Genomic DNA, 25,425 nt, shown 5'->3' with positions numbered 1-25,425 from the left:
TCAGTGTGCCCCTCCATGCAGTACCCTTGTCTTTGTACTGCTTTTTATCTACTCCCTGTGGGTTTCCTGGTCAGTCAGTTAGTCAGGTTTGTTTTTCCCCCCCAGAACTACTTGTCAGACTATGGCCTTGCAGTAAGGAATCCCAAAGTGGGAGACTGCATTCTACTGGCAAGATGTGATCCAGTGCATGAACAAGTACTATTGCTAGAAGGGCCTACATTATCTCAGTTCATGACAGCAAGTACTGAGTGAGCCTGGTCCTCTTGAATTCCGGATTCTTTGAACCCCCTTACAGATTAGAGGTTCCAGTTTTCTCTTGCAGCATAGCAGGTGTTGAGTCAGCTCACAGAGGTGCTCTTCATGTTATCTGCCAAGAAGGAGAAGGGATCTAGTTGGAGAGTACCAGACAGATAAATCAGAAGGCAGAAGTCAACTCCCACTGAGTGCTCTTCTAAGCAAGAATAGCATAAAGCTGTCCCATCACTGGCCCTTAGGCATGGTAAGCCTTCTCTGCTGACTGAAAGCCTCCTCAAACTCAACTTCTTGACACAGGAGAGGTCAATCACCTGCTGTTCTTAGGCACCAACTCATATGAGCAAGGAAAACATTCAACAGACAGCTATTCTTCAGGGATATTTTCAGTGGTTAGATTCTCCTACTCATCCATGACAGGCAAGCTGTCAGAAATCCTCTATTCTCCCAACCCATCAGCTGCTTCTCATCATTGCACCTGTTACCTGTGAGAAGGTGTTTCCCTTTATTAAGAGGCTCAGGGGAAGAGAGGGGCTCTCTCTGTTACTAGCTTGAATTTTTTTTGATGATGAGTACAGGTAAAGGGCTTCTGTCATGCTCCACAGTTCTCACTAATGTGAGAGGCAGAGTGAGACTGCTTTCTTCTTTTTCCAAGTGTTTTTATTAAAACTTTTTACTCCTATTAATCTCTAATGCCATAGTATTTAACGAGATTTTAGGAAGCTTATTTCACAATGTGCTTGTTTTCTGACAATTATTAGGTCATTTCCAGGGAAATATTAGAAATCCCTCACCCAACACAAGATTTGATCTTAGTGGCAAACAAAGAAAAGGACAAAAGGTGAGAGGGTAGTGTTGTAGTCTCTTAAGCAAGTCAGTCTTGTTAAAAAAGTTTTGTTTCTGAAAATAATGTTATGTTATATGTTGTTATATGTTATGTTATATGTTGTTATATGTTGTTACATGTTATGTTACATGTTATGTTACATGTTATGTTACATGTTATGTTACATGTTATGTTACATGTTATATGTTATGTTATATGTTTTGTTGTTGTATGTTTTGTTGTTGTATGTTTTGTTGTTATGTTGGCAGATGTTCTCCCTTATGGAGAAGGAAAGGGTCATCTGAAGGAAACTGCTGAACCTTTGCATGTTCTTGCATGTTCACCTGGTTTGTTTTCTCTGTCTGTGAATCAATGTACTTGCATTGATTAATAATGTTCTTTTATGTCTCAAACAGCTCTCTCTGTAAAGAATAGTTCCATTGAGTTACATCTGAGTGTATATTAATTTGCTTATCTCTATATATTATCTTATAGCTAGTTCCTTTGTAGCTAGTATTACAAGTGTTAAATGAATGATTATTCAAGTATTTACTTTCACCCCCTCTTTCCCCACAACCATATTCTTGTTTACAATGTAATAAAATAATGGCATAAATATTGAGGAATTATTTTTACTGAGGTTTTTTTCTGTTTACTTGATATTTTTAAATGGCTTGCCCACCTGCCTTCAGTTTATACATAGTCATTTTGGCTGATTATTTAATATACTGTACTACATTTAGAAAAACTCTTCTGTAACCATAGTAACTATTTTTGATTAGGCACAGCTGAGTACATGGGTTCATTTTAATATAGGTGGAAAAAAAATAGAAAAATTATCTTGAAAGCTCCTGAAATCATTTGAGTTATTATTGGCTTTCGTTTCAGGTTCAACAGAGAAAGAATTGCTCATAGCCTCTCTTCCTTGCTTCTAAAGATGATTTCTTTGGTTTTTTTTTTTTCCTTCTTTTTTAAACTTAGTAGGTGTGGGCTGTAAAGGACTTATATAAATGTTTTTGGAGGTTTTCCAAGGGTAGCTTGTCTTCCTGAAGAGAAAAATCTATTTATGATAAGATTTACCTAATCAGGAGTAACACTGCAACACTGCATTGTCCTCTCTATTATACCAGAGGTAACGTGGCCCTCTGTAATTCAATTTCCCTTATACCCTGTGATGGCTTGGCCCCAAATCTTTACAAGCCAGTAGGAATTGGGCTGTAATAATTCAAAGAGGGGCAAAGATAGCCAGAGGAAGGACAAGTACTAGTCTCATTTACCTGTCCCTTTAGCTTTATGGACGCTTTGAGGAATATTTCATCATGTCCAGGTATGCAAAGTGGTTTCTAGGACAGGCATATCCAGAAAGAAGTCCTGAAACATTTCCTTGGCAGATCTCTTTTTGCTGCTGATACTGTGGTACCTCGGTCATCCTGGTGATCAGAGAGAGAATCAAAAATACCTGCTTCTTTCTGAAACTATTGATTGAGCATGCAACCACGAGCTGACATAATTCCATTCTGATCCAAAGTACATGAAAAACCTCTGTGGAAGAGAGAGAGCTGAATCTCACAGATCGGTGTTGCAGGAGAATAAGAGCTGTCTCCTGGTAACACCCTCAGGAGTCCAGTATGGATGTCCAGCACTCATTCAGGACAAAGCCCAGGTCTTTACAGTACAGCTCACAATCACAATTTATTTTTTTTCTGTGAATCAGAAGTCACAGTGCAAGCTAATTCACATCTAGCTAACCAGAGCCTGAAGCTGTGATGGTAACTACAGCAAAGTAATCTGAAATAGTCCTGTCTGGTGGTGAACCCAGTGATGAGACTGGATAGTCTCCCTTGTCAGAGAAATCAGACTTTTGTTCCCATGGGTTTCTCCTCATTAATTATGTGACACAATGATGGAAAATGTGTTGGTATCATTACCCTAATTAGTTGGAAAACATTTTTGAAATTTGTCAATATTTCTCACTCACCAATTGATAAAGCATGTGAAATGATGTGACTGCCTCTGCAAAAAGTTGTATAGCACATTTTACAAATATTCTGGGTTTTTTTCCAATTTTTTTGGTCTGTCAGAGCATTATTTATTCAATCATTTTCAGTGTTCAAATGAATCTAGTTATTATTCCAAGAGTTAATAACAGTATCTGTTTCTTCCTGTCTGCTGCAAAGGACAGTGCTGTTTATCAACCTCTGTGATGCCTAATGTCTAGGTTTTATATCAAAAGAAGTCTTACTGTCTAGAGAAATGCACTTCCCTGTAGAAAGATGGTGTGTCAAGACAACCCAAGGCTATTTTGCCTCATGTTGTGATTAGTGACCAGTTGTGGCCTCTAATCAGTAATCCCTAATTTCTACTGTCCTGTGGCCTGGGCTGCTTGTAAAGCCCCAGCTGCCTCAAATAAATCTTCCCTCTGCCTCTTGCCTTTGTAATACTTCAAATAGCTCCCCTCTTGCAAAGGTTGGGAATAAATCAACAACCCTTCAGTCATTTGTGACTGCTTTTCTTCTGCTGAGTGAAAAGTGATTGATTTGCTTCATCTCCCACTCAAAGGCAGCCACAACTTTCCTATTCATATTTTACAAAAGTAAAAGTAGAATGAAAAATGTTATGAGATGCAAATGTGAGAATAGCTGTTAATCTGCATAATTCATTGCTGAAATTGGCTTGGCTGCTGCTTTAATAAGGTGGGGGGTCCTCTATGGACTGCAGGGGCATAGCTGCCACACCATGGTCTTCATCATGGGCTGCAGGGGAATCTCAGATCCAGTTCCTGGACCACCTTCACCCCCCTCCTTCTGCACTGGTGTGTGCAGAGTTGTTCCTCTTATATTTCTCACTCCTTTCTTCTTTGTCTGCAATTGCTTCTGCACAATAACTTTTTCCCTATCTTAAATATGTTATCCCAGAGGTGCTACCTCCGTCGTTGATGGGCTCAGCTTTGGCCAGCAGCAGGTCTGTCTTGGAGCCAGCTGGCACTGGCTCTGTTGCTGTGGTGGTGCATTGCCTGCTCCCCTCCCTCCCACGCCACGCTGTGATTGCTCACTAGACCTCGGCCTTGATGAACAGCACCTGGGCCAAGCCCCTCTTGGGCTTATCAAAAACACAGTCTGCTACCAGGAACTTGTGTTGTCTAATGAGGTCCTGTTTTTAATGAACAGCCTTGGAAGGTTATTTTTCTTGCCTGAATAATAACCCAAGTTGAATGATAATTTTGTTATCACACTTTCAAAGGAAGTTATCAACCTGAATTGCAGCCAGAATGAAAAATTATTATGACTAAAACCCACTCTCTTGTGACCCTATACATAGCAGTCCAAAATGAGACCCTTTGAGCTCTCCTGGAGCAGTGGCCGTGACCTGCAAACACCCCTGAGTGGGGCCTCTGAGTCTGTGAACTCTCAAGTTTGCTGTACTTAGAGGATCACTGAACAATGACGCTGGATCCTGGCCTGATACCCCTGACTTCTTGGAGCCCAACCCTTTGCCCACTGAGAAGATGTAGAGGCATCCAAGTGAGTATTTCACCAAATTTGAGGGAACTTTTCACAGGTATACACCTTGTACAGATTCTGTCTGTGGGTGTGTGACTGTGAATATGCTGAAGCGAATGTACTAGGAGTATTTTCCTAGATTCTTAAGTATTTAAAATTTGTAGTAAGTCAGACCTGTGAGTTACTGTCATGACACAGTAAATTCTATATTAATCCTTTGCTAAGTTTAACTTATTGATTAAGTGCAGTTAAGTTTAAATGTAGTTAAATGTTGTTGGACATTTAGGCATAAACTGTTGGTCAAGTCTGGGCTCAGTTTAGCACAGGGGTCTACTCTGGACCTTGGAATTTAGCAGGAGAATATTCCATATTCCTTTTTATCCATACACTTTCCTATTGTTTTCTCTACCTTTCCTGCACCAGCCAGTTAGTTTTGGGTTTATTTTGATTTGGTTTGATTGATTTGGGATATTTTTTTTTTTTTTTTTTTGCTTTTTCTCTGTGTGCTTTAACCACCTAGTAAATAGCAGAGTGAACCTTGCCAAAGAACTTTGTCATAATGTCACTTTAATGTTAAACCTTTTTTGGCCAATACCCTTGTGAGTGATTCTTTAAGCAACCTTAAAACACTCATTCGCAGCAGCTGCATGTAAGGGAAGCTTCTTCTCAGAAGCTACCCCTGTATCTCCCCTGTTACCAAAACCTGGCCATGCAAACCCCTTGCCTCTGTGATTCACATACTTAAGAATTATCATTAAAATCCACAATCATCACACCATCTTCACAAGATTCCTTCACGTTAACCAAACAAACAAGCAAATCCATACATCAAAATAGCATCATCAATACTTAAAGGGGACAATTGGCACAGAATCCATCCCTCATCCCTTCCCCACAATTACAAAACCAGAAATTGCCCATGATCATTCCGTTCTAACACTGTTCAGCCCATGTCTGTTACATCTCCCACATATCCTTATTTCAAAATCCTTGGGCACCATGTTGGGCATCAAAAAGACTGTTGGTGGTTGACCCTGACTGGATGCTAGGTGCCCAATAACCTGCTCTGTCACTCCCATCCTGAGCAGGATGGGGGGAGAAAATAACTCACTAGGGTATTTTCCATCTTAAGATAAAGGTGGTTTATTAAAGCAAAAATCGTGTGTGTGTATGCAAAGGAAAAACCCCAAAGCTGTTATTCTCTACTTCCTATGAGTAAGTACTGTCCAGCCACTTTCTGGGAAGCAGGGCTTCCACTTGTGTAGCAGTTGGCCAGAAAATGAATGTTGTGAATAACAAATGCCCACTCCCCCATTCCTCCTTTCTCTTAGCTTTTATATCTGAGCAGTCATCACATGAGATGGGTCAGTTTGGGTTGGCTGTCCTATCCATGTCCCCTCCCACAGTCTTGCCCACACACAGCCTGTGGGTGTGAGGATTGACAGTTTAAGTGCCAGTGCTGATGCTGTGCCAGCTCTGCCCAGCAGTGCCAAAACAGAGGTGTGTTATCAACACCTTTCCACCTACCAGTGCAAAATACAGCACTGTGAGAGCTGCTGTGGGGAAATTTAACTCCATCTCCGCCAGATCCAATACAATGTCTAAGGAGCTACTAGGGAATGCAACCTATACTGTTAGTTACTGAGCTTTGTCACCAGATACTTATTTTATGAGTGCTGACATATGTATTCATGCTCTTCCATTAAAGACTATAAGTTCATTGAAAGGACTTACAGGTTGCTTTATATTAGTCTTTGGATTCATTCCACTCATTAGCTCAAAAGGACAAGATAATTGTCAACACACTTGAGAGAAAGGAAGACCCTGTTGAAAAAGGACAGGCATTGTAACAACTTATTAAAAAGTACAGGATGAAAATGAACACTAGATTATATATATTGCATGTGCTACATATTGTGCTTTTAGGAAGTTGTATATTGCTTATTTTAATGATGCATGGTGGGGTTTTACATTATCCCTTAGTTGAACAGTTGAGTAAAGTGTTATTAGGAATATAGAGAAGAGCAAGTAGAGAGAATTTTTTGCCTGAATCTAAAAAGACAAAAAAAAAAAAGGTTTTACAGGTTGAAGTACTACTTAATCAGTTTACTACTATAGTTTATCAGAGACTGACACTGCCCATAAAAAAAGCATCAACTTTTGGTACTTGTTTTTAATATTCTAGCACTGTCTGACTCTATAATGGTGTGTATTTTTAAAAGAAAAAGGAGGTTGAATTTCCTAATACGATTCTAGTTATTAAGACATAAACTAAATAAAAAAGTAAAGCCTAGCAGCAGAACTAAAGAAAACATATTTTTATATTCTGAAAATAATCAAAATGAACTATAAAAAGTCAGATGCAAGTACTGTGAGATTATATTATTTTCTAGAGGACTCTAAAGAATCAGTATACAATTTCATGGAAAGTGAAACTTTCCAAAACAAAACAGTGTAATTTTGTTCGAGATGATTGGATCATTCATAATTATGTACAGTGAATCAGTTACCAGAATATTTTTAGGCTTATCTTAAATAAGTGTATAATATAACAGAGTGCAACTGGAGAAAGTTTCAAGTGTACTAATTTTAGGCTAAGGTTTTTCTTGTGTGATGTTCCTTTAACTTTCAGCAGTGTGTCTGTATGACCATAGCTGTGGATGGTGCCAGCATCTTAAGCAGGGTGGGCTCATGCTGCAAGACAACAGGTGTTGTGCCAGGGAACTCAGAGCATAAGCATGTAGTAAGACAAGAGGTGCAAACTCTTCATCCTTTCCATGACGTTTGTCATGTTTTCCTTCACAACTGGCACATTGTTGACGGAACCAGAGAAATAACCTTCAACATAGATTTAATGCAACAAAGCAGGGTCACTAAATGCACTGTACTCCTCCATCATTCTCTTGTGCTTTCTATTGCATAAGCAGAGATACAACTGTTGTTCCTGTCCTTACTTGCCTTCATCTCTTCTAAAATGCCTGTACCCCAGGGTTAGGTTGCTCCTGCTTTCCTGAACAGAGTCTGAGGATGCTCATGGTAGCGACCCAGAGGTATGTCAGAGGCCATCCACTGCTCAGGAACAAATTGTCAGCATGGTCTTTCTGATTTCAGCCCCCTCTTAGGTCCCTCTGGGTTAAGCCCTTACCGTGTATTGTTAATAGGGCCATTGACAGTCAGGTCTGACTCCCAGACTTTGCCATGGGATGAGGGATTGGCCATGACAAGGATCCTTGTATCTGCCTGATTGCTCTGTGGGGCCCTATGTAGCTTTGCATGGTGCAGAACTTTCTTCAGTTGCTACAGAAAACACTGGTTTTGTCTCCTTGATTTTAGCAGCCTGACATTTTCTGTGGGTTGGGCTGAGACAAGGACATGTTAGTTAACAGTTCTAAGTATGCTGAAAAGAAGCTGTTTCAGCCCCAACCCCAGCAAAGAGCACCAGTGAAATGAAAGCAGACATTTTATGTGAAGGTCTTAGTGAATACCTTCTTGTGTTATTCAGTCATCAGTTGCAAAATGCAAGCAGTACAGATTGAGGGCAAGAAGGATGGCAATACAAGCCCAGCATTTGCAAGACAGTTTTACTTCCTGGTTTGGCCATGGGCTTCATCACTCCATCTTCCTTTAGAGAAACCTTCAGTTTTTGATTGCTTCTAAGGCATTGGAAGGATATTGTGAGAATAAATACTCTGCAGTATTTTAAGTGGCTAAATTGGAAAGTAAAATTCACACTATAAATATTAATGCTGAAGTACATTACTATTTACTTCTTATTTGAATTATTTTTTATAATCATCATACTTATATGAGTGTTGCTGTGATTTCTAAGAAGGTGGAAAAGAATCCCATAGGAATTCAACATTTTAATAATCTATTAGTCATGGGGACTGGTTTTCAACTCTTACAATTTAGGTGTTTAGGTCGGGTTTTGGGGGGATTTGTCTTGTTAACTGCAGTGGAAACCACACTTTCAACACTCAGCTAAAAAATGTCTTAGTTCAGTAGAACCCATTCCTTTGTTTACAGCAGTCACTAACAGGCCTTTGGGAAGAGATGTCAGTATTAACAAGTGCTAACACTGAAAACTTTTATTTACCAGGCATGAATTTTATGAATGTATAATGTTTATTATGAATGTGTAACAATAAATACCATCACTATGGATATCTGGTTGTCTCAGACTGAAAATAAGCCTTGGTGGAAAAAAGGCTGGCTCCTTCTCCTGCTCATGTCACGTGGGCTGACAGCAGCCCAGGGGATGGTACATCGTGGCAAACAAATACCTGCTGGCATTGCCCTGACTCCTCCACCTGCAGGTTCATCTGCTGAACCACACTGAACATAACAAATGAAATTAAACTTGGCTGGAATCAGCTGCTAATAACTACTGCTTTTGGCTCTTCTCCTGTTTCTTTTGAAAATTCAGTGGTTTTTAATCCTGTGGCCCCTGGAGCCTATCAGAGGAAGCATCCCTTGAGCTAATGAGTCAGGGAAAAGCAATTAAAGAAAGAGTCTATTGGCATTGCCTGTGCGAGCTCCTGCCACTTGCTAAGTGATGGCCTCCAGCTGACAGGAAAACTCTAAGGTTTCCACACATTAATAGATGTTAGAAATGCTTTGTCAATCACTGGCAAAGCTCTCTCAGGTCAGAGGGTGTTGTGTCAAGTTCTCCTGCTGATGGACCAGGAGATTATTTTTTTGTATTCCACAAAATTTCTTGGGCAACAAGAGAAAGCCCCTGACCATGCTCAGAGGCACAATGAGGAGCCAGATACCACCTTGTTGTGAAGATCAGGAATGTTCCCAGACTTGGACCTGGTTTTGTCTCTTTGATTCTCCTCTGCATGGGCATCTCTATTTGGTTGAGGTAACACACAAAAAACCCCTGTGTATTTAGGCACTCTGCATTAGAGGATTGGATGCCATTTAATTCAGCAAGCTAGTCTTTATTCCACTTTATGCTGTAACAGCTGGGAACATAAAACTTCTTTACCAGTGCTGCATGCATTTTATGAATATTAGTAATGAAAGTAATCCCATTCTTATAAGCAAGAATAAGGGAAACAGTGTGTGAACACATAAAAAGTGGTTTTCTTCTTGAGAAGTAGTTTTTCTGAGGGCTTATTCAAATTTCCACTACTTTGTAAAGTACTGCTCAAAGGAGCAGATTCAAGAATTGAACATTATTTATATAATAAAGTATCTTCATGTGGATATGGGATAGCTATCCATCTAATAACTTTTAAAAAATTATGGTTTGATAAAATTGCAGACTGGATCAGAAGAAATGCAAATTGCAGAAGTTACGATCATGAGACCATGAGTATTTGCTTTGATCATGACAGCACATATTTGTTTCAGAAGTTTTATTTTCTAGATATGGAGAAGTAGTCATTGGCAATTCCCATCAATGTCAGGTTTGAGGTTGCCTCTGTAATAAAACTCTGCTGTCTGAAGTATTCTGTTGGACCTTTCTTCTGAGTGATGAGTTACAGAACTTCCTCTCAAAAATATTTCTTGTTCCTGCAAACACATATCTCCAGAAGAGAACTGGCCAAGATTTTGTGTTGCATCATCAGAAAAGATATTGCTCTGCCTCAAATTTGTGCTTGGTTGAATTGTAGTTGGGATATGCTGTAAGTTCAGCAGGAACTGGCAAGAGTAGGGCCTATGCGAGAGCAATGCAGCTGAGCTGGGTCAAAGAAAAATGTTGAGGTTTTCCCAGAGAAATATGAGCGTGTGAAAAGACTGGGTTTTTTGTCTCGCAGAATCACATTTTTTTTACCCTCAAAGGCTAGCATAAGCACTTCCTGGTGAAAAAACATGTCTCCTTTGAAACATCTCATGCTGACTTTTAAGGAGAACAAAACCTTCACCTTTATTGCATATTGAAAATGCAATATTTACAATGATGAGGCTAGGAAAAGGTTATTTTTCTCTAATTGAAACGTACATTAGCAGCATGTATATAATACAGTGGTATCTTATATATGCTTTAATAAAGTATACTAAATAACTAGTGATGAACACTTGATTTTAATGTAAAAAGTATTTAGAGAGTGGCATGAATTCTAACATACAGACTTTGGCAGGTACTCTACGTGCTTTGGCAGATCAGCTTTATTATGGTAGACGTTCCAATGAATTATGTTCAGATAAATGAGTGTTGTGATTTAGGGATGTTATTCCCCAGTATAGTGCTCCCACTTAAACACTCTGAACTATGTGCTGTTTGTCTACTCATCCTGCTCCCTGCAGTGGGATGAAGAAGAGAATTGAAGGCTCAAAAGGTAAAGAACATGGGTTGTGGTAAGAACAGTTTACTAGAAACAGCAGTGAAAGAAGAAATGAACGGTAACAGCAGCAAGATGAGTAACATCAGGTTATTCCCACCAGGTACTTAACTTAACAGAGGCAGATGATTCCCAGGTGAATGCTCACCATGTGGAACCCAGCACTGCACCCCCCACCTGGTCACAAGGGACTCTTCTCCCCCCACCCTCTGTGTATGGCATGGGGTAGTATAGAACAACCCCTGGGTCCTGGCCGTGCTTCTCTGGGCTACTGCCAAAATGAACCCTCTCCTGGCCCGACCAGGACAATGGGATATCTCAAATATCTTGCTCTTAAATACACTATGGATCTAGGAACTGGTAAATACTGTGTTATATTTATTGAAGTACCTTCATTTCTGAAAGTAGACCTCTTTGATCTTTGCTAAGAATAATCCTATCAAAAATCACCCTTGGTTATATGCATCCTCACAAATATGTTTGCTTCTTTCTAAACTCTTCATACCTTATTCTTCCCTATAGGAATTCGGATCAGAGAAAAAAATCTGACAGCGACAATGAATACTTCTAGGGCTTTCACAAACTTCTTTACTTCTTTAGGTTCTTAACTTTGGGTTTTTTTTCAGTTCTGTAACTGTTCTTAAATTTTAGTTATGGCAAGGCCCCAAAGGAAGGACAGGTAATTTTTTTCTTCTATGTATTTAAATTTTTGTTTATTTAATCTTGACCCATGTTTTAGTTAAAGTACTATCTTGTACCAAGTTTACTGTGATTTCTGCACAAACAATATAGTAGGCAGAGAATATGTTTTTCTTACACAAATGTGTGCATCCCATAAGATTATTTATTTTCGTCAGATTAGCCTCAGCAAAGTAACTTCACAGGAACACTGTCCAAAGCTTTTTCCCAATAATAATAAAAAAAAATTTGGAAAAAAAATTGATTCCAGGGAGAACAGAAAAATCAGAATTTAAATGGCAGAATTTTTAGGCATTATATAAGAATTTCAGATTAATATACACAGAGAACTTAAAATTGCTGGAGATCTTTTTCAGGGTGATCACACAACCAGTGGCTTGTTGAGCCACTTTTTCTCCAGATTAACTGTAAAATCAGGAATTTAAACTATCCTCTGAATAGAACCTGCTGAGCTATTACAGCTGGTGGTGCGGTCAGCGGTTCTGACACAGGAAGAGGTGACTGGTCCGGGGTCCCGAAAGGAATCGCCTTCCCAAGGCCCGGTGTCTTCCCTCAGCTGCTGGCAGAGGGGCCCTTGCAGAGGCTGTCAGCTCTTTAGTGATTATCAGCTCATGATTCCAGCTCAGCTCTGCAGGGCAGCCTCCAGGCCAAACCAGACCAGAGAGAGAGACGAGAGGCTCGTGTGGCTGGTTCCGCACAGAGGCAGCTTTATTGTTGGTCCCCTCCGGCGAAGGGGAAATCCAGGGACGAGCTCTCTCCCCCACAGAGCCAGGGGGCTCCCTTTTATAGGGATACAGGGTATCAGTGGGGGACCAATGGGTTACAGAGGGTCTGGGACAGACCAATGGGTCACAGAAAGATCTGCAAAGTGTCTCTCAAAGGACTGTGGGTCCACCTTTCCTCGCCGTGACCCAAGAAGTGGTTGCCTTTCCAGGGAGTCCTGCTGGGCGATTGCAAAATCTCGTCTCAGCAGAGATCCCCCCAGGGCAAGGGCTGGGCACACCCTACACTTAGCAATGAGGAAGATCAGTTTTCTGCCATTGCACGCATTGAAAAGAGGTGATGCTGGTTTTTCATCCCACAAATTAGTAGGACAAAAGGAACAGTGAAGAAAAGAAATCCTTCCTGCCAGGTATTTAACGCAGCTTTGGCATCCTGCATTCCTTCAAATGAGACCTCTTTTTTTACTCCAAGCTTCAAGCAAAAAAAGTCTCAATTTGTTATGTAATTTTGGACTAGGCCACAGCCAATTCCCAGACAGGTTCAGAGTTCGCCTGAGATATGTCTCAACTCAAAGAGTCTTGATGCATCTGAGGAGCCAAGACTACCCTGGCTGGCTGGATCTGGACCTCGGTAAGCTCTCTATAACTTTTGCAACAGCAGTTCTTGCACCTATGTCAGATTTGCAAACAGCAGTGAAACAGGGGGTCTTAAAACATCTGAAAATTTTTGCTTTTCTCAGAAATTCTGTCTTGAATCTCTTGAGAGGGTGGAGAAAGAATTACTTTTCTGAAATATGTTCCAATAGACATGTTGGGAAATAATGTTAGCTGTGTAGCAGGCATTTTGGAGCTACAGCAGAGAGAACATAAAGCCTCTTTGCTTTCTAACCACCTCTCTAAAAGCTCTTTTACAAGACTTTTTTTTCCCCAGGACTTATTGTATGCATTATGCAGACCTCAGCCTGTATTTGATGTGTTCTGTCAGAAGAAAAATGATCAATGCCAAAAATGAACAATGCCAAGTTCTTCTGTGAAGTTGACTCACAATAGTGTCACACTTATTTTCTGTAAGCCTGGCTCTTATGAATGCAAAGGCTGGTTTTAGGGTGGTTGTTTTTTTGTTCCTGTGCATGCATATACACACACACAAAGAATAGTTTTAGAGTAACCTTCAAATACTAGCAACCACATTTCATACCAGCACCCTTGGAGTAGGAGGCAGAAGTGGCTCATGTGCTAAGGGAAACAAAAAGCTAGGACAGATGTTTCCAGAAAGCTTGAAAAGGAATAGTGTGGTTCCTCCTCCTCCCCAGCTCAGTGTGGGATATTCCTACAAAATACCCCTCAAGGTGGGTTGGACAGAGGAGAATGTTGACTGACTCAGTGGTGAGACTGTTGTCCCTTTCCCCCCACTTTGATATCTGGGCTCTTTTCTTACATTCAGGGAAAGTGAGAGGCAAGGGACAAAGGGAGAAGCAGCACTAGCATCCGGCTCAGATAAGCACATTACTGAAATGCTGGCAGCTTTGGTCAGTAGCACCAAGAATGAAGGCATCTGTGCTGGAGAAGACTCACAAAGGAGACCAAAGTGCCCAGGGCAATGATCTGGAAGGAAAAAAATAGGTTGGACTAGAGGGAGGAGAGAGCATGAACAGCAGAATTCATGTCTTGTGGGAGAGTTGGTGGAGGGGAATGGTAGACAGGAGTGTGAATGTGTCAGCAGGAGAGAGAGGTGTGTCCTCCCATTTTAGCTTGTTTGCATCCTTCTCCAGTGTCAGTCACTGATGATTTTCTGCACCTAAACACTAAAAGCTGACCAGTTAATAAAGGTTTTGGTATAATCATCTCTTTTATCTAATTCATGCTTGGAGTGACTTGTTTGTATTTACTATAACACTTTCTGCAGCCTCTACTATAGACAGGCTTTAAATAATAATCTAAGTCTTTAGTGAAATAACGAACAGTACAATGCTCTGAGAACTTTAGTCACAGATGGTGCTGAAGAAATATTTCACAATGAATAATTTATCCATCAGACAAATGCAATGTTCCTGGCAGGTTCATGAACAGATCATGAAATTATTTTTTATTTAAAATTATTCTTTTCTTTTTTTTTTTTTTTTTCAGCTAGTGGTCCTCTGTATCTGGTACATAACTGGATTCTTCCAATAATTCTGATATATGTTTTTTGGTCTTTTGGGAGTTTTGGAAAATCCTTACTGTTCTTTCTGATTCCAGGTAGCTGGGTGGTTTAGTAACTGCCTTGAAATACGCTGTATTGAGAACCTGTCTCCGTGATAGTGCCAGCTGAGAGGAAGATTAGATGGATATGTCTACAAAGAGGAAATGAAAGAAAAATCCACAATACAAATGATGGGACTACTTCTTAACATATGAGGTAAGCATGATTTTTAAAACAGATTTTGTTTTCATAATGCACTATATAAGAAAAATCTGTAGTCCTTGGTCTTTTCAAAATGAGGAACATTTTTGACCTAGATTGTTATTTATTAAGACAGATTACCTCAATTTCCAGAAAATTATTTGATAGGCTCAAAGTAATGCTATGCAAGTCTGGCTTCATAAGGGAAATCTATTCTGATTTAAAGACTTATTTCAAAATAAGTCTCCCAGGAGGATGTTTTGTATACTAAGACCAATATTCTATTTCACTGATTACAATAGTAATCTGTTAACCTCTGAGGTAGCACAGCAGTGAGGCCTCATAAAAAAGCTGCAAAAATTGATGAAAACATAAAAAAATAATAAAAGCCTCACAGACACTGCTGAAAAACTTCAGGAAATGGAAAGCTCTTTTCAAGGTAGGTGAAGAGGCAGATAATGAATTTTGAGGTTTTTGTATAAATGCAGAATAAAACCATGTTTTGAAAAGGAATTGGTGAAAGCTAGAAACCAAACTACCCTAAATGATGTCTGGGGCTATGCATTAGTAATACATGGCAGCTTCAGTCTGCCTCAGTCACAGAATCTGTCAGATTTCTCAGTGAGATGAAAGCATGCCCATTTGCAGTGGCTTGTCATTTTAAGGATATCTCACTCTCTTATTTGGATGGTGCTGTAAGGAACTATATGTTCCATCATGCAAGTCCATGGGACTGTTACGCTACTATACAACTGTTGGAGCTTGTTTTACATTTTAATAACAGCTGTGAAGCTTCAAGTGCTAACTAGCCCACTTTCTTGGCTAGGGTATCTAGATATTGCCCTTGTCCTGTAGTTCCCCTGGTTCCACTGCATGCCAAAGAACGGAGTTTGACCAGGATTGGTGGGGCTCTGCTTCACACCATTGTGGAGGCTGAACCACGGATGTTCTTCTGTCTCAGGGTATTGGAGTCCTCTGGATACTTCTGCATCCAGATAAGCTGTGCAATAAAAGAACATCCCTTGAAGTCAGTGTTTCTTACAGAGGATTTGTTCCACCTCTCTGTTAGAAACTGCACCCTTCTAGCTGATGCCAGAATGAGAGTCTTGTGTTTGGTTGTGGTGGTGAGCATCTAGCAGCTATTTTCCACTTCTTCAGCTGCTGTGTCCAGCTAGAAACAAGCCCTGTAAGCTGAGGAGAATCCCAGTCAAGTGGTGAGAGCATCAACAGATGCATTCATATTCAGAATGCAGAGGAAGTTGTTTAAAAGGAGAAGCACATAAGCCTCATGATGGATGATAGTCATGTCTGGCACATGGAGGGCAAATTGTTTTCTCAACTAGTTCCTAACAAAGATTTTAATAAAGTAGATTTAGGAGAGGGCTCTAAATTAGGAGAGGGCTCTAGCCAATTACTGTCTTTTCTAGCCACATTACATGAAAGATCATAATTTGTAAACTTTTCTGTGGAGAACATCTTCAAAATAAACCAGTCAATTCTGGAAATGTTTGGATTACATGAACAGAAATTTAATAGGTAAGTGCAATAAAGTTTCTTAGACATATTTTTTTTTAATTTATGGCTTTTAAAAATAGCTGGGTCTGGAAGGTTGCATCTCATAGCACATCTTTTGAAATAAAGTTTTATTTCCACCCCCAACATTTTTGAAGAAAGCCCAAAAATTCTCATGAAGAAGGTCTGCTCTACCTGCTTCTTCATGCTTTAGAACATGAGTTAGTGGGCTAAATCTATTAAAAACTATTCCAGAGCAAGCATGTTTCTGAGAAATGCGAAGAAACACTACACAGTAGACTGGGTCAGTAGATCACAGTTCAAAACATCCAAATCTGTAATTGTGTCTTGTTTTAGGAGGTGATACCCTTAGGAAAAAAAAAAGAAAAGGCAGTTCCCAAGTGGGTTGGAATTGATTTTAAAGTAGAAAACAGTACTGAGGACAAAATGGTCTTAAATAGGGTAGAACAGAAATGATAGAGGACAACAAAAAAATATGGCAGTTCTAATTTGGGGGGATGAACACATGTGTTTTCCATCAGGAAGTTCATTTAAGGTTTCTTCCAAAACTGTTGAACTCTGGTCTTTTTGAAAGCCTGGCATGGAACAACCAAAAGCATGTTAGGAATAGGTTGGCATTTCATCTCTGGAATGACATGGGACACAACTGTACACAAAACATAGTAGCTCTGTAGTCTTTGGCAATTTAGACCTGATTTATTTCTCTGGATGAGAACACTACGTGTGTACACATCTGGACATGCATCTGCACTCCAGGATTGGCCTAGCTGTATCCTTGTAGCCTGGTAAAAGTGGAATTATCATTAATAAAGAGGCAGCAGGTTAAGTTAACCCAGCAAGGTCACAGGCTTTTTCTGAACATGGGTTGACTGTAGCTTTGCTTGAGCCTAGTTAGTTATTACTGTAATATTTTTTTCTAATGTTTGAGTGGCTAGTGCCTAATTTTTTACTTTTGCTTACAATCACATGCTGTAACTGTAGGTTTTAGATAGCTAGTAACAAGAAGTATTCTGTGTAGAATGAAATATTTACCATAGAATCATAGAATATCTTGGTTTTTGAAGAGATATTTAAAAGTCATTGCATCAAACCCTGAAACTGACAGGGACATCTTCTAATAACTAAGTTTGCTTAGAGCCCCATCCAACCTGACCTTGAATGTTTCCAAGGACAGGATATTTGCCATCTCTCTGAACAACTTGTTCCAGTGTTTCAGCAACCCTCATAACAAAAACTCCACCCTTATATTTATACTAAATCTACCCTCTTTTAGTCTAAAACCATTACTCCTTATCGTGTCACAATAGCCCTGCTAAAACATTTGTCTTCATCATTCCCTGGCAGGGAAGAAAACTAGCCTGTCTGAACAGGGAGCTTTTGCAGGAGAAAGAAGAGACTTTCTGGCCTTTGGAAGAAGGGGCAGACAACTCTGGAAGAGTACAAGTATGTTGCTACGTCATGTAGAGAGAAAATGAAAAAGATGAACTCTCAGCTAGAACTCAATCTGGTCACTGCTGTGAAAGATAATAAAAAGTGTTTTTACAGTAACATTAATAATAAAATGAAGGCCAAGGAAAATCTCCATCTGTTATTGGTTGCATGGGGGAACACTGTCACCAAGGATGACTGTGATGCTGGCTGGGGATTACCCGAAGGGACACAGCGTCCTTTCTGCAGAGATCCCTGGGCGGGCAGCTGCAGCTTGAGCAGGCTGGCTCCTCTGCTCTAGGAGCAAACCCCAGCAAAGGTGAAAGGAGCATTGGCAGAGGCAAAGAAGAGGGAGAGGTTCTTTATATAGGTTCCACAAGTGAGGTTTATTCCATGCACAGCTGAAGGGTCCGGGGGCAAAGAACAGTTTGAGGGTAGGGTCCAGGGTTCTTTTTCTCAGTGGAATAGAGGTGGAGAGAAGGGAAACAACCAATCGGATAGCACTAAATGGGATGGACTAACAGGGAGGTATCCAATGGGTATAACTTGGAGGAGGGAGTTATAACAATGAACCAATAGGGCATCGAACTGGGAAGAACTTTCTAGACTTAATGGATAGTCAAACAGGAAAAATACGTATGTATGAGCATACACATAGAATTGGGTGGGGAATACATGAACCAATCAGTATTAAGTATGTAAATAGTGAACAAGAGCCTGTGGGAGCTCGCCCTAACCTAAGGGAATGTGCTATACCTAAGTGCCCATCCACCAGGAGATAGGGTCCTTGCTGGCCATGGTGGTCAGAGCCACACGCACTGCAACAGATGAGGAAAAGGCTGGGGTAGTTAATGCCTTCTTTAATTCAGTCTATAAGGTAAGTCCATAAGACCAGTGATCCTCAGAGCAATCAGTCCTCTGAGCTGGTAGACAGGGACAGGAAGAAGAAAAGACTCTCTGAAACCCAGGAGGGAGTAGTTATTGACCTGCTGAACCATTTACACATTCATTGGTGTATGGGAGGGATGGGATTCATCCTTGGATGAGGATCCATCCTTGGATGGTACTGAGGGAGGTGACAGAAGAGCTTGCTGAGCTGCTCTCCATTATTTATCATCAGTCCTGATAAACCAGGGAAGTCCCAGGTGACTGGAGGTTGGCCAATGGTCACATCCACAAGAAGGGTCAGAAGGGGGATCCAGGGAAGTACAGGCCTGTCAGCCTGACCTTGGTGGTATGGAACATTGTGGAACAGATAATCTTGAGTGCCTTCACACTCAAGGCATGTAGGACAACCAAGAGATCAGGCCCAGACAGCATAGGTTTGTGAATAGTCGGTCCTTCCTGACCAACCTGATCTCCATTTATGATCAGGTGCCCTGCTTAGGGGATGATGGAAAATCTGTAAAAGCCTTTGATACTGTCTCCCACTGTATTCTCCTGAAGAAACTGACTGGTCATGGCTTGAAGAGGTGCACCATTCACTGTGTTAAAAACTGGCTGGGTCCAGAGAGTGGTCCAGCTGGTGGCCAGTCACTGAGATTTCCCAGAGCTCAGCATTGGAGCCAGTCCCATTTAATATTTTTGTTAATGACCTGGATGAGGTGATTGAGTACACACCCAGTAAGCTGGCAGACCACATCAAGCTGGGCAGAAGTGAAGGAAGGCTCTGTGGAGGGATTTGGACATTCTGGATTGATGAGCTGAAGGCAGTGGTGTGAGATTCAACAAGGCCCAGTGATGGGTCCTGCACTTTGGTAACAATAACTCAGGCCTGGGGCAGAGTGGCTAGAAAGCTGCCCAGCGGAAAAGGACCTGGCAGTGCTGGTGACAGCAACTGAACATGAGCCAGGGTGTGCCCAGGTGGCCAAGAAGGCCAATGGCATCCTGGTTTATATCAAAAATACTGTGGCCATTGTCCCCCTGTACTCAGCACTGGTGAGGCCACCCTTCGAACCCTGTGTCCCATTCTGGGTCCCTCATGACAAGAAAGACACTGAGGTGCTGGAGTGAGTCCAGAGAAAGGCAACGGAGCTGGGGAAGATTCTAGAGAGTAAGTCATATGAGAAGTGGCTGAAGGAGCTGGGGTTGTTTATCCTGGAGAAAAGAAGTCTCAGGGAAGACCTCATCACCATCTACAATTGCCTGAAAGAGGGTATAAGCAGGTGGGGGTCGGCCTCTTCTCCCAGGTAACAAGTGACAGGAGAGGGGGACAGAGTCTCCAGCTGTGCCAGTGGAGGTTCACGGAGCATTTCTTCAGAAAAGGGTTGTCAGGCATTGGACAGTGCTCCCCAGGGAGGTGGTGGAGTCACCATTCCTGGAAATGTTCAAGGAAGGACTGGACATGGCACTTAGTACTACAGTTTAGTTGACATGTTGGTGTTTGGTCAAAGGTTGGGCTTGATCTTGGAGATCTTTTCCAACCTAAGTGATTTAATTCTGTGATTCAAGAACCCTGTTATGTACTGTAAGTCCTCAGTAAGGTCTCCCCAGAGCTTCCTCTTCTCAGGCTGAACAATGCCATGTCCATGGCATGTTGGTAATACATAGAGAAGAACAGGTATGATGTGATAGCAAATGCCTTGCAAGGGGCGACTCAGTGAAAACAGGCTGGGTGTGTGGGATGAAGTGATGGAATGATAACCAAGGAAGAACAACAGGCAAGTGGCAAGTCCAGGCTTCTCTTTTATTTTTAGGAAATAATTGATCCATAATAATAATAATAATAACAACAATAATAATAATAATAATAACAACAAAATCAACAACAACAATAACAAAATAATAATAATAATATCTAAGTCAGTTATTCTGCTGGTAAGGTTTAAATTATATGAGAAATATATTTTTTGTTTATTATTTTCTTTTTTCACATGACAATAATTTGAGTGTAGTTTGGTGGTGTGGTGTTGGGGTGGTGTGGTGTTCTATGATATGCCTACATGTTTCATATGTTTCAATGGTTTAACCCTGTTACTCCTTTACCCCCATTCCCAGTTGGTACACCCCAAACCCTAGCCGCTCCCCCAATGATCCCTACATGGTTACTCTCCTCCCCTTGTTCTAGTTGGTTCCCCATCAATCACCTTAACCCCGCCCATTATTCCAGACTGTTTGGTGTCCATCAACCTAGGCCCTCCCTGATTGTCCTTATATGGTTCTTGTCAATCCCCAGAGACCCTGCCCCTTCTGATGCCTCCCCTCTGGAAATCCCTGAAACCTCGACGCCCCATTGGGGCATGTGATCCCTTTCCCTCCGCCCCTTAACACCATTGGGCTGTGTGTATGTCTGTCCCTGTCCATATCCCTCCCTCAGAGAGTCTTATTGGTTCCTGGTCAGGCCACTCCCTTTGTAACACCCTCCTTTATAAATTGTTGCACAGGCATGGTCTGGGCTTGTTCTGTGTGGACTTCGTGCTGGAAATAAGCTTGGAACTGTATCCAGAGACAAGCCTCCTAGCTACCTTTTATCTTCTCCCTCGTTGGGGCCGCTGACAGCCGCAGCACCTGGAGCTTCAGCTCCTCTGGACAGAGCTGAACTCCAGAGGAGCAGCTTTAAATCTTCGTGCATTCGGCTGCTACCCACTCCCGCCGCACACTGCAGGTGCTGGCCGGGCTGCAAAGAGTGGTCACTGCAACAGTGTAGTAAAGTAGCTATGTGTAAACCTGAGCAGAGCTTAACTGGGCCACAGCATTTAAGCCATTTTGAATTGAGATCTTATGGCTCACTTAAATTGCAACCTGATAACTTTCTCAGAAGGGCCAAGTCCAGGCTCATTAGCTCTGCTCCACCACTTTGTTCCTTCCCTGGCAGCATTTCCAGGCTGCTGGGACTTGTGCACGTTCTAGGGAGTATAGGGTAGGTGAAATGGGCTAATGCTGTGCTCCTTGTAGACATGGATGTCGAGGTTTGAACGTTTTCTATCCCAGAAATGTAGAGAGCCTTTTTTGGTGAGCACGTGGCTGATTCTAAATTTGAGGGGGTTGGAGAAAGGGGCAGGTTCATTTGAGCTCGTATATCTGTACATGTATTAGCATGATAAAGAAGATATAAAATCTGGGTCTGCTGTCAACCCTACACAGAATGTCACATGGAACAACTTTAAGGGACTGAGTTCTTTGACTTTGTGTTAGGGAGTGTGTGTCTTCAGAGCACATCATTTAAACTGCGAGTGTTTAAAAAAGTAACTCTGACCAAGAAGCTACTCCCAGAAAGACTTGGCAAACTTTCTACAAACTTCTGTGGGTACATGGTTAAACTCAATCACCTAGCAGATGTTGATATAGTAACTATTTCTAGATGCATGTACTCATCCTGATTGTATTTCTAAAAGGAATTCTTCAGGAACTACTTCAGACATGATAGTGATTCACACATTTACTGGGTGTAGTGAATTGGCTTAGCCACCTAAACACAAAAAGTCCGTCGTCATTGTGAGAAAACTAGTTCCCGTAAGTGGGTAAGGAGAAAACAAATTCAGCCCTTTGGAGGCTGGTCAGCTTACAAATTAGGAGCTTTGCCAATGTTTGTCTTCTCAAACACTGTTGTATAATTTGGGAGAAAACAGCTTTATGAACCTGTGAAGTGTCATCTGAACATGGTAATAGAAATAGGTTAATGCTGTCCATAGAAGCCCCTGTATTTACTTGCTATACACATGTGAGATTGGATCTGTGTTTAGATCATTGCTGTTGATTATATGTCATGAAAAATTGCTAAATAGGCAAAAGATATATGAGTCAAACCCCACAATATTATTACCTGACCTTTACATTTGTGTTTATAAGGCTCAATAGAAATTTTATTGTGGAAAATTCTAGAATAGAACATGCCTGGGGTAAATGAAACGGTGATTTCTCTATAGAAGAGATCAGTGAATTTGTGACACGAAGTAGTTTTATTCAGTGCTTTTGCAGTGAATATCCTCAGTTAATTTTTCACTTCCCTTATAGTAGAAAAACAAAAATATGATTGTTGACTATTTTTCTTTTTTTTTCCCATGAAAACACTTAATTTTTAAAACCAGCAATACTTTTGTCTTTATCAAATTGGGATATAAAGCTTCAGAAATTTCAGATCCTTTATGGTCCATTTGATTTAAATATATTCTTTGGAATTCTTTTTCTTTCATTCCACAGCCATGATTCCGAATGTACACAGATGTTTCCAGGTAACTTCCCAAAATTAACAATTTTGTAGTATGTCAGAACTTCAATATCAGCTTTATGGTTGGGATCACTGATGTTGGGCAGTTGCATGTTTGCCTTTCTGAAGAAAGAGTACCACATGTGCTGTATCTGAACAGCCAAGAACTCTCATCCCATCTTGCTTTTCAACACACAAGAGACCTTGACTATTCATGTCTTCTGCAGCACATGGGAGGGACAAGCACCTCTTGACCTCTATAAAAACCACATTTATGTCCGTGGCTATGAAAACAGATTTTATTTATTGTTATCTTTTGCTGTCTTTAGGGTGTTTAGATAGATGGCAGATTTATCTATCACACATAAACACACTAGCATCAACAGCTATGAAAGTAAGTGATTTGCACAAACCTGAGCTTTTGAAATATCCTCACCTCATAAGATGGAATGAGCTTTGCCATCACTTTAAAAACCTGACAGCTCTATTTTTGGGAGAATCACTGCCTTCCAGTGGCATCCAGACAGCCATCTATCCCAGGAACACAGGGATATCCTGCTTTGCCTGATCCTCCTCTCTTCTTCTTTGTGTGGCTCACCACAAAATTAAGGTCCTAGTCAGTGTCTCATAGATTTGCACAGATATTACAGGTTCTGCCTGGGGCTTCTGGATGTTTCCTGATTTTTCCATGGTTTACATGGAAAAAAGCCTTTTTCTCTTTGCCTTCACTGTGACTTTTACCTATGTCAGTGAGAGTATTCTGGCACAGCAAAGTAGTACCTGAGTACATGCAGCTTGCTTTTTCTGGGTGCCCATAACTTTGGGCATAATGCTGTGTTTGCAGGGTTTACTAGGTTCTATATGCTGAGGCCTCACCCTCAGAGGCAGAAGGAGTTTGATGGAAGAGCAAAGTGAGGAATATGCATGTCCTTTGTGGTGAGTCCAGATCCCATATGGCAATGGGCAAAATCTTTATCTGGGCCTGATTTTCAGAACTTAGTGCTCAGTGTGTCCTGAAAGCAGCTGTTTCTCCAGTGCCTCCAAATGGGCAAGAAAAAAAAATAAGGACAAGCTACTTTCATAATTTTACCCTGTCATGCACATCTGATCAGGGATTCGACTGTTTCACAGTCTCCAGTGTTATGGTTTATGAGTTAGTGGTTTCATCTCCATGGGCACTGTACAATTGCTTCTAAAGTGATGACAGAAGTGGATTTGTTTTTGTGGCTTCCATTTCTACATCTGGACCATGGACCAACTGACAACACTAAAAATCCAGGTGGCTTTACAGCATTTGCATGTGACCAGCAGACTGGGTTACAGGCAGAATCGGGTTTGGCCTCAAGGACAGCCATATTTTCTTCAGAATGGGCACTGCTTCTCACTTAGACCACACATTCAGCTTTACAGGTTGATATTTATTCTATTTTGGCAATGTTTTTGAGAAACCATTCTGGAACAAGAACTTGTTTTGTTGTTGCACAAACAAAGAAGGCAATTCTGATTTTATTGCACCCCAGAAATTTGTAGTTGAAAAAGTAGTTGAGGTGACAGACAGAAACCAGATAGCTGTGGGTGTATAAGAAAGTAAAGAAGTAATGTAGATAGGTATCATAATAACCTAATCATTAAAGGGGGGTTGTATGGAAATAATGGAAAAGGGTGTATGTGTGTGAAGAAGATTAATGAGCTGATTTTGACATGTATTTATAGAAGCTTCTTCTATGTATGTGCAGCAGTGTTGGAGAAAACACGAAGGACTTCTGAAAGCATTGAACAGACACACAGAAGTGCCAGATAGGGGCTGATATTTATGGTCCCCAAGTAGAAATAAAGAGAGAGCTGACTTTATGTTATCAAAGAGGACATAGCTAGGGGGTTAACTAACCAAGAAAGGACTTGAACACAAAGCAGAAAGGCAATTCATTTGGGGAAAAAAAAAAAAAAAAGAGGATGAGAGAGATGCAAAGACAGGAAAGACACAGTCAAGACAACTGACCATCACAACAGCGTTCAGAGTAGACCTGAACTTCTGTCTAGGTGCTTCTGTCTAGGTCAGAGAAAAGTTTCTGTAGTACTGTGAAGGCAATTAGTATCAGCTGTTAGCTTGCAACAGTTACATATTTATGGGTGGCTAGGAAAGGCATATGCAGAAATAAAACACAAGGCTTCTGGATATCTGGGAAATTGAGAGAGACATGGAGTCAGGTCTGAATCAAGGAAGACACAGCTTATGGACCTGATGACAAGCAGGACTGCAGTCTTGTCCTGAAGCATCAGTGTAGAATGAAAAGATATTAAAGGCTGTCCCTTGGGCACATGCTGTTTAAACTGGCAGGCAGGTATCCATGAAAAGTGTCAGAGAGATCAGGATTTCAACCTCCCCTGGAGGGAATGGGTAAGGAGAAGAGAGGTAACTCTCTGAACTGCCTGTTCTTGAGATGAGAGCGTTTCTGAGATAAGCAGAGGGTAGAGAAAGGTGGCAGGGACAGAAATCGTACAGAAAGTTGAAAAGAGATGAAGAGGATGCTCTGAATAACATGTTACAGGCGTGATGGTGGAGATGAGAGGAAAACAAGAAGAGGACAGAGTTTTGAGTGCTAAGGAAAAATGGGAGCTTGGAAGAGCTTGGTTGCTATTGAT

The 25,425-nt window shown here is 41.0% G+C and overlaps 1 long non-coding RNA gene across 2 annotated transcripts; it reads left to right on the top strand.

Annotated features, from left to right (window-relative positions):
* The first annotated feature begins 797 nt into the window (after positions 1–797).
* LOC138103121 (uncharacterized) lies at positions 798–2,035 on the top strand. 2 transcript variants are annotated; one of them, XR_011147666.1, is made up of 3 exons: positions 798–830; positions 1,014–1,093; positions 1,967–2,035. It is a non-coding gene; the product is annotated as an uncharacterized lncRNA (long non-coding RNA). The 2 variants fall into 2 exon arrangements; XR_011147665.1 differs by lacking the exon at positions 1,967–2,035 and adding an exon at positions 1,348–1,386.
* Positions 2,036–25,425: the final 23,390 nt, after the last annotated feature.

This window comes from Aphelocoma coerulescens (assembly GCF_041296385.1).
Source record: "Aphelocoma coerulescens isolate FSJ_1873_10779 chromosome Z unlocalized genomic scaffold, UR_Acoe_1.0 ChrZ, whole genome shotgun sequence".
NCBI classification, from domain to species: domain Eukaryota; kingdom Metazoa; phylum Chordata; class Aves; order Passeriformes; family Corvidae; genus Aphelocoma; species Aphelocoma coerulescens.
Note: the sequence above shows the minus strand (reverse complement) of the source record. Positions and strands in the feature narration are given on the sequence as shown.